Source organism: Pristiophorus japonicus, chromosome 17, assembly GCF_044704955.1.
Source record: "Pristiophorus japonicus isolate sPriJap1 chromosome 17, sPriJap1.hap1, whole genome shotgun sequence".
In the NCBI taxonomy this organism is placed as follows: domain Eukaryota; kingdom Metazoa; phylum Chordata; class Chondrichthyes; family Pristiophoridae; genus Pristiophorus; species Pristiophorus japonicus.
The window spans coordinates 118,734,005-118,754,742 of NC_091993.1; the positions used below are offsets into that span (position 1 = coordinate 118,734,005).

The 20,738-nt window shown below is 46.6% G+C and overlaps 1 protein-coding gene across 2 annotated transcripts in view; it reads right to left on the bottom strand.

Moving 5' to 3' along the window:
* The window catches only part of etnk2 (ethanolamine kinase 2), a 67,894-nt gene that overhangs the window by 44,285 nt on the left and 2,871 nt on the right, over nucleotides 1-20,738 (bottom strand). The gene's annotated exons all lie outside the window — the stretch shown is intronic.

Here is a 20,738-nt window from a genome sequence, read left to right on the forward strand (position 1 = left end):
ACCAAGACAGTTCTGCTTGGCTAGGTTTCAGGAGAGGGGGGGGGGGGGGGGGGGGGGGGGTTGGGGGGTTGAAATGCACGCAAAGCAACCTAACCTCAACCCTCGAGACTTACTGGATCACAAGAGAGCCTGGATTTGTCATTCTTCGTGCTATTTGCATTAGCTCCATCCGACACACAGTCCTTGAAAGTACTCCATGATAGGATTGGCGGCTGAATACTTAGCATTCTGGTATTAATTTTTTTTTGAAACAAGTTAATCCCTCCGGTAAAATAGCTGATAAAGGACTTTCATACAAACCAGTTGCGGACATACGCTGATATTTTGTATTGGGTAATTTCCAGATCACAGGGACAAAAGACAGACACGCAGGGAGGGAGATAAAAACACAGCGACAATGAAAGCTGATGGATTGCTATTAAAAGAAAATGCCAATTGGTTCACCAACGTCCTTCAAGGAACAACAACTTGTATTTATATAGCACCTTTAACATAGTAACACACCCCAAGGCGTTTTTAAGACAAAACAAATACATTCGACACTGAGCCACAGAAGGAGAAATTACGGCAGGTGACCAAAGCTTGGTCAAAGAGATAGGTTTTGAGGAGCGTCTTAAAGAAGGAAAGAGAGGTAGAGAGGTGGAGAGGTTTAGGGAGGGAGTTCCAGAGCTTGGGGGCCCAGGCAACAGAAGGCACGGCCACCTATGGTTGAGCGATTATAATCAGGGACGCTCAAGAGGGCAGAATTAGAGGAGCGCAGATATCTCGGAAGGAAACGTGTCATTCTTGCTACCTACAGGTGACCCCAGTCCCACACTAGATGGTTGCCTCGGATTAACCTACACCAAAGCTCAGTTGTTAAAAACAAAAACAATCTTTGCATGTGTGCGCGTCTTGGTTAACCCTTGTCACTGGACCAAGACCTAGCTCTGTCAAGCCCGTGTGGTGGCTGGTGTGCAACGGTCACCACATGTTAAAAAAATCCACGCACAGGTATCTTCCACCCTTCAATTGGAGTTCAGGACTGGAATATCGGGTCCTTCATTGAAACATCTGTGAACTCATGTGGAAGCAAGTCATCCTCGTGCCAGGGACCACCTATGATGTGTATATATATGCGTGTGTGTGTGTGTGCGTGCGTGCGTGCATGCGTGTGTGTATGTGTGTATATATGTATGTGTGTATATATGTATATGTATATGTGTATATATGTGTATGTATATAAGGCCACCTATCAGCACCTCACAGCAACTAGCGAGAGTTGCCAACCCACCTGGAATTTCCTGGAGCCTCCAGGAATGGCAGACTAATTTCCAGGACACTGCTGCAAGCAGCCCCCCCCCCCCCGCCCCAAGAGAAAAAAAGGTGTACAATAAAATTGTGCTTCTTGCTTTTCTGTGAACATTTCCTTTTACGAGTTGCGCTTGGAGAGGGAGCGACAGGCGAGATGAATACAATCAAATAACAAAGAGAGTTTCTGCCCGTTCCAATTGGCTGTGGGTGACACACGCCTGGAGGATGGACCAATGGCGGGGGAGTGTGGGGGAGGCGGGGCCGAGCGAGGTCATGAGACGACACCTCCAGGAATGCGCCCAAACAAAGTTGGCAACAGTACAACTAATGGACAATAAACCAAACCCAGAGCGCAGTGAGCGAGAGAGAGAGAGAGAGAGAGAGAGAGAGAGAGAGAGAGAGGGAAACCAACCCAGTCTCCAGCTCACAATCCTGACCCTTCTCACCAAAATATTTGTGAAACTTTAAACATTGTCCCGTCATCATGTAAATAGACTAGTACCAGTGGAAAGGTTACAATTATGCTGCCATTTCTAGTAAATAAATACTGGCTGTCCCGCAGCTGGTTATCATTCATAATGACTTCTGCTGAACACACACCAGCCGTCTGGACCAGGCTGAAATGCTGCAGCTACTGAACGAGACTGCTGCAGATTGCAAAGGGCAACAGGGGGTTTGGGGTGCTGGGGTGGAGAAGGGTTCCCATACTGGGCAACGTTTTTTTAGTGCTCTTCTCCTGAGCACAAAGGAATTCCTGTGGTGTGTGGGAGCTCTGTCACAGTCACAAATACACAGCCCAGACCCTGCGAGTGTCAGGTAGAGGGAACGGTGGCAGAGTGGTCATGTTCCTGGACCAGTCATCCCCTAGACTAATGATTCAGAGACACGAGTCGAGATCCCACCACTGTGTGAAGAAGTGCTTCCTGGCCACCTCTGAACGGCCTGGCTCCAATTTGAAGACTGTTGAACCAGAGAAAATCGTTTCTCCCTATCGACCCTAATCAACTCCTTTTATGCGTCTTAAATGGAGTTATTTAAATCAATCTGGAATTAAAAAGCTCGTATCGGTAACGGTGATCGTGAAACTACCGGATTGTCCGAAAAGCCCATCTGGCTCACCAATGTCCTTTAGCGTCAGCTGTGGCTACAGGAGCAGCCTCGGCTCTGAGTCAGAAGGTCGTGGGTTCAAGTCCCACTCCAGAGACTTGAGCACAAAAACCTAGGCCGACACTCGAGGGAGTGCTGCACTGTCGGAGGTGCCGTCTTTCGGATGAGACATTAAATCGAGGCCCCGCCTGCCCTCTCAGGTGGACATAAAAAGATCCCGCGGCACTATTTCGAAGAAGAGCAGGGGAGTTATCCCCGGTGTCCTGGGCAGTATTTATCCCTCAATCAACAAAAACAGATTATGTGGTCATTGCCACATTGCTGTTTGTGGGAGCTTGCTGTGCACAAATTGGCTGTCACGTTTCCTACATTACAACAGTGACTACACCTCAAAAAGTACTTAAAGCGCTTTACAGCCAATAGAGACGTCCAGTGGTCATTAAAGGCACAATATAAATGCAAGTCTTTCTTTCTCTTTAGATCTGGCCTATATCTGACTCCAGTCCCACACCAATGAAGTTGACTCTTAACTGCCCTCTGAAATGGTCCAGCAAACCATTTAGTTAAAGGCAATTGGGGATGGGCAATAAATGCTGGCCTAGCCAGCGACACCCACATCCCGTGAATGAAGAAGAAGAAAAAGTGCAATGCACCTTTAGCTACATGTCAGGAGCCGCAATGCGCCTATCCAATCCTGGTCTTAAAGAGGCCAGGTCCCTTGCATGCACGCCCCTAGATGCTTTACAGAAGAAGGTTGGGTGTGGGAAACGTACAGCTATCGAGACATAGAGCGAGAGCTAGGCCTGACCAAAAGTTTGGTCGGTAACATGATTCTTGGCAGGCTTTTAAAGACAGAGGGAAACCGAATGAGGTGAAGGGGCCAACTCCTTGCCCTTATTCAAATAATGTCATGGCACCCTTTCATATACATACAGTTACAATGAGATAAGCCTCTGGTCGGACCCCATCTGGAGTACCGGGTTCCGTTCTGGGCCGCGTAACTCAGGTAGGGTTTATTGGTCTCGGAAGGGGTACAGTGCAGATTCACCAGAATGATCCCGGGATTAAAAGGGTTAAAAATGATAAGGACAGGTTGCACAGACTAGGCCTGTATTCCCTAGAGTCTAGAAGATTAAGGGATTGAGTCGTTTAAGACGATTAAAAGGAGTTGATTAAGGTCGATAGCGAGAAACAAATTCCTCTGGTTCAGGAGTCTTCAAATTGGAGCTGGGCCGTCCAGAGGTGGTCAAGAAACACTTCTTTACACAAAGGGTAGTGGAAATCTGGAACTCTCTTCCCCCCCCCAAAAAAAGCTGTCGAGGCTGGGCGGTCAACTGAAAATTTCAGAACAGAGATCGGTAATATTTGTGGTAGACAAGAAGGGTCATGGAACCAAGGCGTAATCTATTTCAATGGGCGGAACAGGCTCGAGGGGCTGACGGGTTTAGACAGGTTAGATGCAGGAAGAATGTTCCCAATGTTGGGGAAGTCCAGAACCAGGGGTCACAGTCTAAGGATAAGGGGTAAGCCATTTAGGACCGAGATGAGGAGAAACTTCTTCACCCAGAGAGTGGTGAACCTGTGGAATTCTCTACCACAGAAAGTTGTTGAGGCCAATTCACTAAATATATTCAAAAAGGAGTTAGATGAAGTCCTTACTACTAGGGGGATCAAGGGGTATGGCGAGAAAGCAGGAATGGGGTACTGAGGTTGCATGTTCAGCCATGAACTCATTGAATGGCGGTGCAGGCTAGAAGGGCCGAATGGCCTACTCCTGCACCTATTTTCTATGTTTCTATGTTTCCTGGTTGCTATGCTCCCATATCCGCCAGCAGGCCAATGTGTCGGCCAAAAAAAAGCAGAAGCTGTAGTGATTCAGTGTCTCGCCCCATTCTATCTTAGATTTATTGCTAATTCTAACAAAGGGGATATTCACAGACAGCAAATATCGGTGGGGATGAGGAGGGCAGGATTTGGAAATTTGGTACATTGAGCTCAAGCTGAAGAACAGGTCTGACACCTGAATAATTTGCAAACCACACGTGACCCGATCTACTCGGGTTACCAGAGTTCTATTCACACGAGAATAAATGGAGACACAATAAACGATCAGCTCAGTTGGTAACTTAATGCTCTTCACTTTTTGACAGCCATGTCACGTGCCTGGGCAAATATTATCCGCAGACATTGTTGCAGTTTTCTTCCTTGTAACGAAGCCCTTTAATCTTTTTGGATCATTCCCAGTAATTGGAAGATCATCTCCATCCAATGTGATCCAGTCACCACAGCAGCCTTCCCCTCGCCAGGCTCTGGACCCCCTCGTGGGGGTATCGAGAACTAGGGGGCATAGTTTCAGAATAAGGGGTCGCCCATTTAAAACGGAAATGAGGAGGAATCTCCTCTCTGAGCGTCGTGAACCTTTGGAATTCTCTACCCCAGAGAGCTGTGGAGGCTGGGTCATTGAATATATTCAAGGCTGAAACATAGAAAATAGGAGCAGTAGTAGGCCATTCGGCCCTTCGAGCCTGTACCGCCATTCAATATGATCATGGCTGATCCTCTATCTCATCACCATATTCCCGCTTTTTCCTCATACCCCTTGATGCCTTGTGTGTCTAGAAATCTATCTCCCTCCCTCTTAAATATATTCAGTGACTTGGCCTCCACAGCCTTCTGTGGTAGAGAATTCCACAGGTTCACCACCCTCTGAGTGAAAAAATGTCTCATCTCGGTCCTAAATTTCCTACCCCATATCCCGAGACTGTGACCCCTTGTTCTAGACTTCCCAGCCAGGGGAAACATCCTCCCCGCATCCAGTCTATCCAACCCAGTCAGAATTTTATACATTTCAATGAGATCCCCTCTCATTCTTCTCAACTCTAGTGAATACAGGTCTAGTCGACCCACTCTCTCCTCATACGACAGTCCTGTCATCCCAGGAATCAGAGAAACACAGATTTTTGAACGATAAAGGAATCGAGGATTATGGGAGCAGGCAGGGAAATGGAGTTGAGGCAAAGATCAGTTCAGCCATGATCTTATTGAATGGCGGTGCAGGCTCGAGGGGCCAAATGACCTACTTCTGCTCCTATTTCTTACGTTCTTATACTCACCAACCTCCTTTGAGTCCCTGTCCAACAACACGCAGAACTGAACATTAATTCTCTGGATGTGGGTGTCACTGGCATAGCCGGCATTTATTGACCGACCAGAGTTGCCTTGAGTAGGTGGTAGTAGACCATCTTCCTGAACCACTGGCTTAACCACTTCAGGAAATCAGTTTGAGGCAACCACGTTGGTGTGGGACTGATGTCACATGCAAGCTAGACTGGATAAGGACAGCATTTCCTGTCCTAAAGGACACTAATGAACAAGTTGGGTTTGATAAATCCCTCCGTGACCCTACATCTGCAACCTCCTCCAGCCTTACACACCAGCCCATGTCCTGAAACTCTGGCTCCATGTCTATCTCCCACTTCTTCCGTTTCACCTTCTGTGATAGAGCCTTCAGCTGGATACCTTACGATTGGGAACTCCCTCCCTCCCTAAAAGACCTCATACCTGTTTCTTCCACTATCCTTGCAATCATCGCTCCTAACTCTTCCGTTATTAATCAATGTCCATTCTACCTCTGTGCGCCACCTATAGATGGCAGCTACATTAAAAGCCACAATATAAATGGTTTTATATTATTGTCGTCGGCCCATCGTTCACAGTGGAAAAATGAAAATACACTAAACAATGCCCTACTCTAACTCTTTCCTAGCTGAGGGAGCGCTGCACTGTCAGAGGTGCCGTCTTTCGGATGAGACGTTAAACAGAGGCCCTGTCTGCCTTCTTGGGTGGACATAAAAGATCCCATGGCACTATTTCAAAGAAGAGCAGGGGAGTTATCCCCGGTGTCTGGGTCAATATTTATTCCTCAAATCAACAAATCGCTAAAAAAAAAAATCATCTGGGTCATTATCACATTGCTGTTTATGGGAGCTTGTTGTGCGTCAAATACATTGCAACACTTCTGAAGTACTTCATTGGCTGTGAAAGGCGTTATATAAAAGCTAGTCTTTGTTTCCTTCTCTCTCTCTCTAGAGAGTCAACAATGGACAGTGAGGAGAGTGATAGGTTTCAGGAAGACAGGCAGGCTGGTGAAATGGGCGAATACGTGGGCAGATGAAGCTTAACGCAGAAAAAAGTGTGAATTGATGCACTTTGGTAGAAAGAATGAGAGGACATATAAATGGTACAATCCTAAAGGGGGTGCATGAACAGAGAAACCTGGGGGGTATTTGTGCATAAATCATTGAAGGTGGCAGGGCAGGTTGAGAAAGCAGTTAAAAAGGCTGACGGGATCCTGGGCTTCATAAATAGAGGCATAGAGTACAAAAGTATAGAAATTATAATAAACCTGTATTCGGCCCCAACTGAAGCAGTGTGTCCAATTCTGGGCACCGCACTTTAGGAAGGATGTGAAGGCCTTCGAGAAGGTGCAGAGAAGATTTACGAGAATGGTTCCAGGGATGAGGGACTTCAGTTACGTGGATAGACTGGAGAAGCTGGGGTTGCTCTCCTTGGAGCAGAGAAGAGTGAGAGATTTGACAGAGGTGTTAAAAATCATGAGGGGTCTGCATAGGGTAGAGAGAGAGAAACTGTTCCCATTGGCGGAAGGGTCGAGAACCAGAGGGCACAGATTCGAGGCGATTGGCAAAAGAATCAAAGGCGACACAAGAAAAAACATTTTTACGCAGCGAGTGGTTAGGATCTGGAATGCACAGCCTGGAAGGGTGGTGGAGGCGGATGCAATCTTATCTTTCAAAAGGAAGTTGGATGCATACCTGAAGGAAAAAAAATTGCATGGCTACGGGGAAAGGACAGATGGAGTGGGACTAGCTGAGAGCCGGCACGGGCTCGACGGGCCGAATGGCCTTCTTCCGTGCTGTAAGAAAGAAAGACTTGGATTTATATAGTGCTTTTCATGACCACCAGATGTCTCAAAGTGCTTTACTGACAATGAAGTATTTTTGGAGTGTAGTCACTGTTGTAATGTAATCTAACCATTCTATGATGGGAACTCCTGCCCTCGTACCTACAATCTAGAGACTTTTAAAGGCCAACATTTACGCTGCCTCATTTCTCGCTTACTCTTTTCAAACATGGTTGCGTATGCATTGTGGGCTTGAACTCTGTACCCAAGTTTCTCAATTAAAACAAAACTTATCCTATATGTGAACCCAAGAGTGGGCCAAACTGAGATGGTCATACTTATTATATTGAGTTGATACATGTTGGGCAGAGCAGATGTGAAATCTGCACTGTAAAAATATTGGATCGTAAATTATAGTAAATTAGACCCTCTGATGAATCATAGGCAGTCCCTCGAAATCGAGGAAGACTTGCTTCCACTCTCAAAGTGAGTTCTCAGGTGACTCAACAGTCCAATTCGGGAATTACAGTCTCTATCACAGGCAGGACAGACAGTGGTCGAAGGAAAGGGTGGGTGGGGAGTCTGGTTTGCCGCACGCTCCTTCCGCTGCCTGCGCTGGTTTCTGCATGCTCTCAGTGACGAGACTCGAGGTGCTCTGCGCCCTCTCGGATGCTCTTCCTCCACTTAGGGCGGTCTTTGCCCAGGGATTCCCAGGTATCGGTGGAGGTGTTGCACTTTATCAAGGAGGCTTTGAGGGTGTCCTTGAACCGTTCCCTCTGCCCACCTGGGGCTCGCTTGCCGTATACGAGTTCCGAGTAGAGCGCTTGCTTTGGGAGTCTTGTGTCAGGCATGCAGACAATGTGTCCCACCCAACGGAGCTGGTCGAGTGTGGTCAGTGCTTCGATGCTGGGGATGTTGGCCTGAGCGAGAACACCGACGTTGGTGCATCTACCCTCCCAGTGGATTTGCAGGATCTTGCAGAGGCAGCGCTGATGGTTCTTCTCCAGTGCTTTGAGGTGTCTACTATATACGGTTCACGTCTCTGAGCCATATAGGAGAGCGGGTATCACTACTGCCCTATAGCCCATAAGCTTGGTGCCAGATTTCAGGTCCTGGTCTTCAAACACTCTCTCCCTCAAGCGACCGAAGATTGTGTTGGCGCACTGGAGGCGGTGTTGGACCTCGTCATCGATGTCTGCCCTTGCTGACAGTAGGCTCCCGAGTCTCCTCCGACTCCACTATTCCAGTAAGCAAACCACCCTGGCTACCAGGAGTTTAAAAGAACCATTTTCAATAAACCAATGGGAATTTTATTTCATGGACTGCCAGTAGCTGAAGAAAATAAAAATGTACCCTGTCCAGCCCAGAACGTTGACTGTGGACGCCTTGTGGCATGCCCGCATCGGCCTATAGCTCTCGCCGCACTACAGGGGCCTCAGATCCATAGATGATGGGAACAAAAGGGGCCGAGGGAGGGAGGGATCCTAGCTTGGGTTCCGGCCATTCAATTTTTGCTGATTAAAAATTCAAAGTGCTTTGTGAAAACAAAATGACTTCCGTTTAAAGAAGAAAATACTTTTGGGGCCTGATTTATATTCAGAAATACGTGAACAGGCAAGAGTGTTCAGTCTGATGTAACGTGGCTCAAAAATATTGACGTAGAATCATAGAAATTTACAGCACGGAAGGAGGCCATTTCGGCCCATCATGTCCGTGCCGGCCGACCAAGAGCTATCCAGCCTAATCCCACTTTCCAGCTCTTGGTCCGTAGTGCTGTAGGTTACAGCACTTTAAGTGCACATCCAAGTATCTTTTAAATGTGGTGAGGGTTTCTGCCTCTACCACCCTTTCAGGCAGTGAGTTCCAGACCCCCACCACCCTCTGGGTGAAGAGATTTTCCCTCATATCTCCTCTAAACCTCTCCCCCATTTACTTTAAATCTAGGCCCCCTGGTTGTTGACCCCTCTGCCAAGGGAAATAGGTCTGTCCTGTCCACCCTATCCAGACCCTTCATAATTTTATACACCTCAATCAGGTCTCCCCTCAGCCTCCTCTGTTCAAAGTAAACAGACCCAGCATCTCCAATCTTTCCTCATAGCTAAAATTCTCCAGTCCAGCCAACATTCCTGTAAATCTCCTCTGCACCCTTTCCTCTTGGATATTTAATCCTCAAATCAACGTCACTAAATTCTTAAATGTCCGCCTAGGAAGATGAGATTTATCCCAGACGTTACAATAAGTTCACTGCCATGGTAACCTTGCCACAGGAGCACGATGCCACAATAAGCGCCACAGGTTGGACAAGGAGAGTTTTCCATTTTCTTCAGCTACTGGAAGACCTTCGTTTCGGGTGCTTTGCAGCCCGGGTCCTTCGTGGGTATATAATGGAATGGATTGTTTGGACTCCACACTCCCCCGTTCATCCACCACAACTGATGGAGCTACAGGTCCCGTCGAGGCCAGTCTCCGTCCACAGAAATCGTGGTGAACCTCAAAAATAATTGCTGCCATCTTAAATATCAATTACATATACGTCCGATTAACTTGAATATCCTTTGACCTACTTCTGCGAATGATCCTGTTTTCAATCGAACAAATCATATTTACGAACATACGAACTTGCCGGGCAGCAAAAGATCAGCTGGCCCATCAAGCCCCGCCTCACACCGCGATGGCAGGAGAAACAATTCCACTTCAAAAAATCGACAACAACTTGCATTTACATCATGCCTTTAAGAACATAAGAAATAGAAGCAGGAGTAGGCCATACGGGCCTACTCTGGCATTCAATATCATGGCTGATCTGATCTTAGCCTCAACTCCACTTCCCTGCCTGTTCCCCATAATTCTCGCTCCCCTGTAGTTCAAAAATCTGTCCATCTCCGCATTGAATATATTCAATGACCCAGCCTCCGCAGCTCTGTGGGGTAGAGATTTCCGGAGATTCACGACCCGCAGAAGAAATTCCTCCTCATCTCCGTTTTAATTAGGCGACCCCTTATTCTGAAACTATGTCCTAGATTCCCCAGGAGGGGAAACATCCTCTCTGCATCTACCCTGTCAAGCCCTCTCAGAATCTGATACTTTTCAATAAGCAGTAATGTAGGATAAAACCCCAAGGCGCTTCACAAGCAATATTAATCAAAATTTGACACCGAGCCACAGGAGGAGATATCAGGACATATGACCAAAAGCTTGGTCCAAGAGGGAGGTCTTAAGGACCATTTTAATGAGGAGAGGTAGAGAGGCGGAGAGGTTTAGGGAGGGAATTTCAGAGTTTGGGGCCCAGGCAGCTGAAAGCACAGCCGCCAATGGTGGAGCGAGTAAAATCAGGGATGCACAAGATGCCAGAATTGCAGTAGTGGAGATTTCAAAGGTTTGTAGAGCTGGAAGAGGTTACAGAGGTAGGGAGGGGCAGACTTACAGCACAGAAGGAGGCCATTCAGCCGGCCATGTCTCTGCCAGCTCTTTGAAAGAGCTGTCCAATTTAGTCCCACATCCCAACCTTTTCCCCGTAACCCTCAAATTTGTCCTCTTCATGTACATGTCCAATTGTCATTTAAAAGTTCCTATGCAATGGGATTCCACCACCCTTTCAAGCAGTGCGTTCCAGATCTTAACAACCCACTGTGTGAAGACATTTCCCCTCATTTCACCTCTTGCTCTTTTGCCAATTATTTAAAATCAATGACCTTGCCAGAAGAAATAGTTTCTCCCTACTTGCTCTATCAACACTCTTCGTAATTTTGAATACCTCTATTAGGTCTCCTGAGAACAATCCCAGCTCCTCATAACTGAAGTCCGTCATCCCTGGTATCATCCTGGTAAATCTCCTCTACACCCTCACCAAGGCCTTGACATCCTTCCTAAAGTATGGCACCCAGAACTGAACACAAGACTCCAGCTCAAGCCCAACCAGAGATTTGTAAAGGTCTAGCGTGAGTTGCACTCAATGAGTTAGAGGCGAGGCAGGATTGATGGCAGGACCCACAGCAGACAGTGCGTTGTACAGCAGAGTCTATTTACTCAGCAGAGTCTATTTAAACTGTGCACTACTGCAAACAGTCTACAGAATCTATTTATAATTTTTTTTTTTTTAAATAAAGTCTCTACGAACTACAGCAAACAGAACTTATGACTGGAACTACAGCAACCTCTCCCAATAATAGCAGGGTGATTTCACCAGTAAAATACAGGGAATGGAGGATAGTTACAGATTAATTCTGAGCATAAAATCAATCCCAGTCACCGGCAGCAGTGCAGTCTCCAGGCGCGATTGACGGGGAATTACCCAATCATCTCCATTCTGGCCAGGAATAGTGGGGTCACAAAATGCAGCCTTAAAACTGGCCCTTAGCACCCTCAGGCTAGGATAGAGAACATTAATCCAGGCCTCTGCTCCTAATCACCAACCAACAGTTGCACTGGAAGATTTTTTTTTGGAGGAGTGTATATTGCGTAATTTCATATATACATGTTATTATCTATATTTAGTACCTGTGGTTAATGGTCTGTCAAAACTCACAATTGAGGCTCACCGTGTCTTCACTACTTGATTTATCTTGACTTCTCTTTCCATATAGTGTCATCTGTGGTTCAGTGCATAGCACCCCCGCCTCTGAGTCAGAAGGTTGTGTGGGTTCACGTCCCACTCAAGAGACTTGAGCACAAAAATTTGAGCTGACACTCCAGTGCGGCGCTGAGGGAGTGCTGCACTGTCGGGGGTGCCATCTTTCGGATGAGACGTTAAACCGAGGCTCCATCTGCTCTTTCAGGTGGACGCAAAAGATCCCGTGGCACTTTTTGAAGAGCAGGGGAGTTATCCCCGGTGTCCTAGCCAATGTTGATCCCTCAACAAACATCACAAAAACAGATTATCTGGTCATTATCACATCGCTGGTGTGGGAGCTTGCTGTGCGCAAATTAGCTGCCGCATTACCTACATTACAACACTGACTACACTCCAAAAAGTACTTCATTGGCTGTAAAGTGCTTTGGGACGTCCGGTGGTCGTGGAAGGCGCTATAGAAATGCAAGTCTTTCTTTTTCCTATTCTTTGTATCACTGAAGCTTGAAATAAAGCAACGTTAGAAAACAGTAGAGTGGTGGAACACATGACTCTGATCAAAGCAAACATGATGCAACATCCTGTCTCAATGGATGTTAGCCGAAACAGAAGCCCTTACCTGATGATCTATAATGCAACCCCTTGGCCCGCTATAGGTCAACATCATCAATAAAACATGTGACCCATACCATGCCATTGATGGAAAACTTCAGTCACTGCTTGCGTGGCTAAACTACCAGTTGGAACACATCAATTAACCCTCAGACAGCAGCTGCAGTGCTTCTGCATCAACGTAATCATCAAAAAAATAATCTGTTGATAATTGCACTGCCCGCTCTTGGAACTGAATCCTACCCAGAGGGAAGGCGTCATGTTTAATCGCCAGTCTCTGCTGGGCAGAAAATAGGGGCGCTAAAGATTGGACTCTGCACCTCTGGGCTAAAAATTAGGGAAGAAACAAGTAAACTGGAAAAAATGTCAGGCATCTCACTCCTGACCGAAAGCAGAGGGGTTGGGTGTATGTCAGCAACGTGCGGGGTCAGAGGTTAGAATGACCCCAAAGCCACCTGCCTCGGTTCAAACATGAACAATGGCCGCTTTGGGTGACGTACTGAACGGCAACCCACAAAACCATACCCCACGCCAGGAATCAGAGCACCCAGGAAACTCTGCCCAAATACGAGCCAGCGCCTTAAGGGGAAGAACATCAAGGAAAGAGAAAGAAAAGATAGACTTGCATTTCATGGCCACCGGTCGTCCCAAAGCGCTTTACAGCCCATTAAATACTTTTTGAAGTGTAGTCGCTGTTGTAATGTAGGAAACGCGACAGCTAATTTGTGCACAGCAAGCTCCCACAAACGGCAATGTGATAATGACCAGACCATCTGTTTTAGTGATGTTGATTGAGGGATAAATATTGGCCCAGGACACCTTCACTTCTTCGAATAAGTGCCACGGGATCTTTTACGTCCACCCGAGAGGGCTTCGGTTTATCGTCTCATCTGAAAGACGGCACCTCCAACAGCACGGCACTCCCTCAGCACTGTACTGGGAGTGTCAGCCTAGATTTTTGCGCTCAAGTCTCTGGAGCGGGAATTAGAAGAGGAATAAAAAAAAAACAAAAGAAAATCATATTCATCACCGGTCTCAGGGACATGGGCAGACGCAAGTCAGTTTGCATGTTGTCCTCTCACATCGGCTGCCTCGTTTCTCATCAGGCCCAGAATGGTGGAATTAGGTTTTTACTCATCATCACAGGCAGTCCCTCGAAATCGAGGAAGACTTGCTTCCACTCTAAAAGTGAGTTCTCAGATGACTGTACAGTCCAATATGGGAATTACAGTCTCTGTCACAGGTGGGACAGACAGTGGTTGGAGGAAAGGGAGCCTGTGCTAGATTTCTGCATGCTCTCGGCGATGAGACTCGAGGTGCTCAGCGCCCTCCCGGATGCACTTCCTCCACTTAGGGCGGTCTTTGCCCAGGGATTCCCAGGTGTCAGTGGGGATGTTGCACTTTATCAGGGAGGCTTTGAGGGTGTCCTTGAAACGTTTCCTCTGCCCACCTGGGGCTCGCTTGCCGTGTAGGAGTTCCGAGTAGAGCGCTTGCTTTGGGAGTCTTGTGTCGGGCATGTGGATAATGCAGCCCACCCAACGGAGCTGGTTGAGTGTGGTCAGTGCTTCGATGCTGGGGACGTCGGCCTGATCGAGAGCACCGACATTGGTGCATCTATCCTCCCAGGGGATTTGCAGGATCTTGCAGAGACAGCGTTGTACTTTGGCTCCAGTTCCTAATTGGACTGAGTCCACAGCACAAAACTGCCCTGACATTAGCGACTGCATGTCATGACACCTCTATCCCCGGTCAGAATGGGAGATGATCGGGTAAATCCCACGTCAATCACTCCTGGAGACCGCACTGCTGGAAGTGACTGGGATTGATTTTACGCATATCATTTGTATGCAACTAGTCTCCGCTCACTGCATTTTGCTGGCGGAAATCAGCCAGCTTTTATTGGGAGAGTTTACTGCAGTTTCGGTCAGGTGCTCCACTTGCTGTAGTTCATGGAGACTCTGTTTAAATAGACTCTGTAGACGGTTTGCTGTAGTGCGCTGTTTAAACAGACTCGGTTTACTGAGTAAATAGACTTTGTTTTCAGTAAAATAGACGGTTTTCTGCGCGACCTGCCGTAAATCCCACCCCACCTCCAACTCATTGGCTGGTGCAGTGGTGTCAATAGACACTCTGGACATTGGGATCACACTAAAATTGAAAATCTCACTTACAGCCCACAAAGGTAATGAGTACAGAATTAGAAAAGCAGAAGGAGATGGTATATTGCTGAGCCAGTGCATAGGGAACTGCACTCTGCACCTAATCTAACTTGTAGACATGACCAGCTACTGCATGCTGATAGTAGATGTGAAAGGCAGCACTTATCTGATGGGAAGCACCCTTGGAACAGAATCATCTGGCAATCTATGATCTGCCGTTAATGATTCATCATAGTTAGAACGTTTAGCCACTTAGCTGGCTTTTCCCTTTATGGCCATTGCTGAGATACCGCCTGTTGGGATCTTAATGGGTACACCATGAACTCAAATTAAAAAAACAGAGTTTTTTCTAGGTTGGCAGTGGCTTGGCTCCTCTCCTTGGGAGAGAGGACACAGGTTACCTGAATGTCATGAACATAAGAACATAAGAATTAGGAACAGGAGTAGGTCATCTAGTCCCTCGAGCCTGCTCCGCCATTCAACAAGATCATGGCTGATCTGGCCGTGGACTCAGCTCCACTTACCCGCCCGCACCCCGTAACCCTTAATTCCCTTATTGGTTAAAAATCTATCTATCTGTGATTTGAAAGCTAGTAGGAATGGACTGGTTCTCTTTGTAAACATTTAAAATCTGTTCACTTGCGAATTGATGCTGTTTAACGCAAAGTGCGACTCAAGTGACAAGTACATACTAGAGGTCAACATTCATGGATGGACTTCACTACAAGGACTTTCGAAGGCAGCTAGCCTCTCAAGGCTAGTTCAGCTACTACAACAACAAATTGTATTTATATAGCACCTTTAACGTAGTGAAACGTCCCAAGGAACTTCACAGGAGTATTATGAGATAAAAAATTTGACACCAAGCCGCACAAGTAGAAATGAGCGCAGTTGACCAAAAGCTTGGTCAAAAAGGTAGGTTTTAAGGAGCGATTTGAAGGAGGGAAGAGAGGTAGAGAGGCGGAGAGGTTTAGGCAGGGAGTTCCAGAGCTTGGGGCCCAGGCAACTGAAGGCATGGCCCCTAATGGTTGAGCGATTATAATCAGGGACGCTCGAGAGGGCAAAATTAGAGGAGCGCAGACATCTCGGGGGAGTTGTGGGGCTAGAGGAGATTACAGAGATAGGGAGGGGCGAGACAATGGAGGGATTTGAAAATAAGGATGAGAATTTTGAAATCGAGGCGTTGCTTAACCGGGAGCCAATGTAGGTCAGCGAGCACAGGGGTGATGGGTGAGCGGGACTTGGTGCGAGTTAGGAGACGGGCAGCCGAGTTTTGGATCACTTCTAATTTGCGTAGGGTAGAATGTGGGAGGCCAGCCAGGAGTGCGCTGGAAGAGTCAAATCTGAATTGACCGGAGCCGTACCTAGACCAACAAATCTTAAGGAATGGTTCACTTTGTGGATTTTGTGGCCAAACCCACCTCCATTGACTGACCAAGCATGAGTAAAATGCTTTGGGACCAATGTTCCCTTTGAGCTGTGTGGCTGCTCACCGGCTTTTCAACAGGAAAAAAAGAATGGGGCTGCATCCCCCCCAAAAATAAAAGGGAACATTGTCTGCGACCATAATCCAGGCTCGGTATTTGAATCCGAATAGCCGCTGTGTTTATGCTGCTGGCTGTTGACGGGACAGCTCTGCATTGGACTGGTTCTTCCTTGCTCGCGTACGCAAGAGCTCAATTTAAATTGAAAATTGCTGCCACAGATGACAGAGGAGGGAAGAGGAATGTTGTCTAGCATGCCAGCCAGGTACAAGGCTCCAATGTTTGGACTTTTACCAATTCTGGCAGCTGATTTGCACAGTGGAAGTGCTGCACAGTAGCAGGTGCTCCCTCACGGGGAAGGAGTCATCTCCTGTTGGGTACCTCAGTGACGAACGTGAATAGAGCTGAAAGGCTAGGATGGTGTGTGAATACAAAGAGGAAATAGGTCACGAAAAGTCAGTAACTCCGCCTCTGCCACCCCCAGCCCTCACCTCAAAAAAACATTGAAGACCATGGTAATTATTTGGAGGGCATTATTATATATTTTCCTTTAAATATTATGATTTCCATGGCCCAGTTTCAGCAGCTATACACCCCCCCTAGCAGCTGAGTGCACAACAGGATTACACACAGAAATGACAGCACAGGCAATGGCCATTCAGCCCAGCGTGACAGTGCTATCCTTTAAACTGAAGCTAGCTACTCTAACTCCGCTTAGCAGTATAGGAACAGGAGTAGACCATTCAGCCATTCGAGCTGGTTCCGCCATTCAAATAGATCATGGCTGCTCTGTACCTTAACTCCATCTACCCGCCTTGGTTCCATGACCCTTCCTACCCTTGCCTACTCTGTGGCCATATTCTACTTTTCCAAATTCTTGTCCAATTCCTGTTTAAACAGGGTTGCAGTCTCTGTCTCAGTCGCCACTCGTGATCAAACATTCCATATTCTAAAGCTCCTGTGTGTGAAACTTCAGCAAACTTCTCCTTTCTTTCTTCTGATAAACCCGAGATTATATTCCCTTGTTACCAATTCAGCTGGGCTGGGGGGAGGGGGGTACCTTCCATTATCTATCCTCTTGAAACCTTCTGTAACTTTGAAAACTTCCACTAGATCCTCCCAAACTCTTCCATAGGATATGTGTCACAGAAATAGGCCATTCGGCCCAACCAATCCATGCTGGCGTTTGAACATAAGAAATAGGAGCAGGAGTAGGCCATTTCGCCTAGAGCCTGCTCCGCCATTCAATAAGATCATGGCTGATCTGATCCTGGCCTCAACTCCACTTTCCTGCCTGCTCCCCGTAACCCTCGACTCCCTGGTCATTCAAAAATCTGTCTATCTCCATCTTAAATATATTGAATGACCCAGCCTCCATAGCGCTCTGGGGCAGAGAATTCCACAGATTCTTCAGCAGAAATTCCTCCTCATCTCAGTTTTAAATGGGCAATCCCTTATTCTGAAACTATGCTCACTTGTTCTAGATTTCCCTATGAGTGGGAACATCCTCTTTGCATACAGTCGAGCCTCCTCCTGTCTTTCCTCATTTAAATCTATCAGCATAACCCTCTATTCCCTTCTGCCTCATATACTTTCCTAGCCTCCCCTTAAATGCATCGATACTATTCACTTCAACCACTCCCTGTGGTAGCAAGTTCCACATTCTCACCACCCTTTGGGTAAAGAAGTTCCTTCTGAATTCCCTATTGGATGTCTTGTTGACTATCGTATATTGATGGCCTCTAGTTATACTCTACCCCAGGTGGAAACATTCTCTCTGCATCACTATCAAAACCTTTCATAATTTTAAATACCTCCTTTTGTTCAAAAGCCCTGAATTTTAAGTCTTTCTTAATAACTATAACTTCGCATTTAGGATATCTGTAACACTTTGTTCCTGCAGTGCTTGGCAGCTCTTCAAACTCACCCTGGCAAGTGAGCCCAATGGTCATCGGACCTAGCCCTCACTTATCCCAATTCCAAGATAGAGTCTGGAGCTGAATCATGACGGATTAGTTGCCTTAGTACCAAGTGAGTCAAGAACGATTGTAACTAGTGCACATTGTAATTTGTGAAGGACTCTCACAATCTCATTCTCAGGAGGCAGGGAGTTCCCGCAATGTCAAGAGTTTCAAAATCTATCAATTCCACCAAGGCCCGCAGATGTAATTCAGTCTCCACTGCAAAGTTCTACATTCTGTCCTTTTATATGAAATATATATATATTTCAATTTTAAATTCCTATTTCCAAATATATACAGAACTGCTGGTGTAAACTCGTCACCATGGTTACACAATCTGGCCACGGGCTCAAAGTGCTTTCTGAAATGTCTTTCCTAGTGCCATTTTTCTTCAGTATTGGAAATTTGGAATTTCTTAATTAAAAAGGGTTGAAAGACAACATTCAGAAAAGTGACAGATTTCACATTAACACGCCGCCATTTAGTCACTGAATTGCTCTTGAATGCTTTGGCCTTGCTCAAAAGACTCGGCTTTCACTGGATATTTTCAACTCACAACAGGAAAGAGAGAGTTTCAAACTTAGATGTGCATTCTAGGCATACGCAGAACTTCCCAGCATGCAGTCTGTGCATCTGCAGGAATTATAGTGTGGAAGGGCGAGAGGATTGGAGTTTCTTTGCTTTTTCCAGAAGACTTTGAAAGCAACCGAGGTTTGGATGAGCTTAGGGTTACAGAACTTTCATGAGACCAACACCAAAAAAAAAAAAATGATCTGGTCATTATCACATTGGTGGAGCAATTAAAATTGGGGATGTGCAAGAGGCCAGAATGGGAGGGGAGAAATCAGAGGGTGATTGGGCTAAAGGAGATTGCAGAGATAGGGAGAGCGAGGCCATGGAGGGATTTGTAAACAAGGATGAGAACTGGCTGAACCAGGAGCCAATGTAGGTCAGCAAGAACAGGGACGATGCGTGAACAGGACTTTATGGATGGTGAAGGATGGGAGGCTGGCCAGGAGAGCATCGGAATAGTTGCAACTGCAGGTGACAAAAGCTCCAACAATCTCTCTACGTACACCAAGTCTCGGCACTTACCAACATGCATCACCTTCTCGGGGCTTCGGTTAACTATTAATAGAATCATAGAATATTACAGACAGAAGGAGGCCATTCAGCCCATCGAGTCTGCGATGGCTCTTTCGAAGAGTAGTCCCACTCCCCCGCTCTTTCCCCATATCCCTGCAATATTTTTTTTCCTTCAAGTATTTATCCAGTTCCCTTTTTTGAAGGCGGAGTCTGTGCCCACCACCCTAGCAGGCAGTGCATTTCAAAATCTCGTTGTGTAAAAAAAAGTTGAGAGTCATAGAACTAGAGAGATTTAGGACACAGAAGGAGGTCATTCGGCCCATTGTGTCCGCGCCGGCCACAAAAGAGCTACCCCACTTTCCAGCTCTTGGTCCGCAGCCCTGTAGGTTGCAACACCAAGTGCATATCCAAGTACTTTCGAAATGTGGTGAGGGTTTCTGCCTCTACCACCCTTTCAAGCAGTGAGTTCCAGACCCCCACCACCCTCTGGGTGAAAAATATTCTCCTCAACTCCCCTCTAATCCTTCTACCAATTATTTAAAATCCATTCATCCCTGGTTATTGACCTCTCGGTTTTCCCCCGTGTCGCCTCCGGTTCTTTTGCCAGTCACCTGAAATCTGCACCCTCTGGTTATCGAGTTATTATTAAGTGTCCCTATTCAGTAGGGGGTGGGGGGGCCGCGAATTTTGATCAGTGAAACAGGAATTCGCACATTGTGCATGGCTCTGTAGTTTGTTTTAAAGACTCAAGTGTAGCCATGTGTGTCTGTGTGATGCTGTATACCCAGCTGATCAAAAAAACAGGATCTGTTACCATATGCAACAAAAGTGATTCATGTTATAGTGAGGAAAGTTGGCAGTGGATGGTCAAGATAGCAAAGTTTAAAAAAAAGTCTTAAGTGCCTCCCCACCCCCAATCAAAATATATTGGGCAGAAAGAATTGATCAAGAAGGAATCGGGGTAGCTTACATTGGGAAACAGCTTAACGCAACGGCCCAACTTACCTCCATCTTCCAGTCGAGTGTCTGCTATGATTCAGTCGGTAGCCCGCTCACCTGAGTCAGAAGGCTGTTCTCAAGTCCCACTCCAGAGACTTGAGCACATAATCCAGGCTGACGTTCCAGTGCAGTACCCAGGGAGCGCTATACTGTCGGAGGTGCCATCTTTCGGATGAGACATTAAACCAAGGCCCCGTCTGCTCGTTCAGGTGGACATAAAAGATGCCATGGCACTGTTCAAGAAGAACGGGGGAGTTCTCTCTGGTGTCCTGGCCAACATTTATCCCTCAATTACTATCTAAGGTTATTTTATTGCTGTTTGTGGGAGCTTGCTTTGTGCAAATTGGCTGTCGCATTTCCTACATTACAGCAGGGACTACATTCCAAAAGTACTTCATTGGTTGTAAACAACAAGTAATTATGTAGCGCCTTTAACGTAGTAAACCATCCCCAAGGCTCTTCACAGGAGCATTATAAAACAAAATTTGACACTGAGCCACATAAGGATATATTAGGGCAGATCACCAAAAGCTTGGTCAAAGAGGTAGG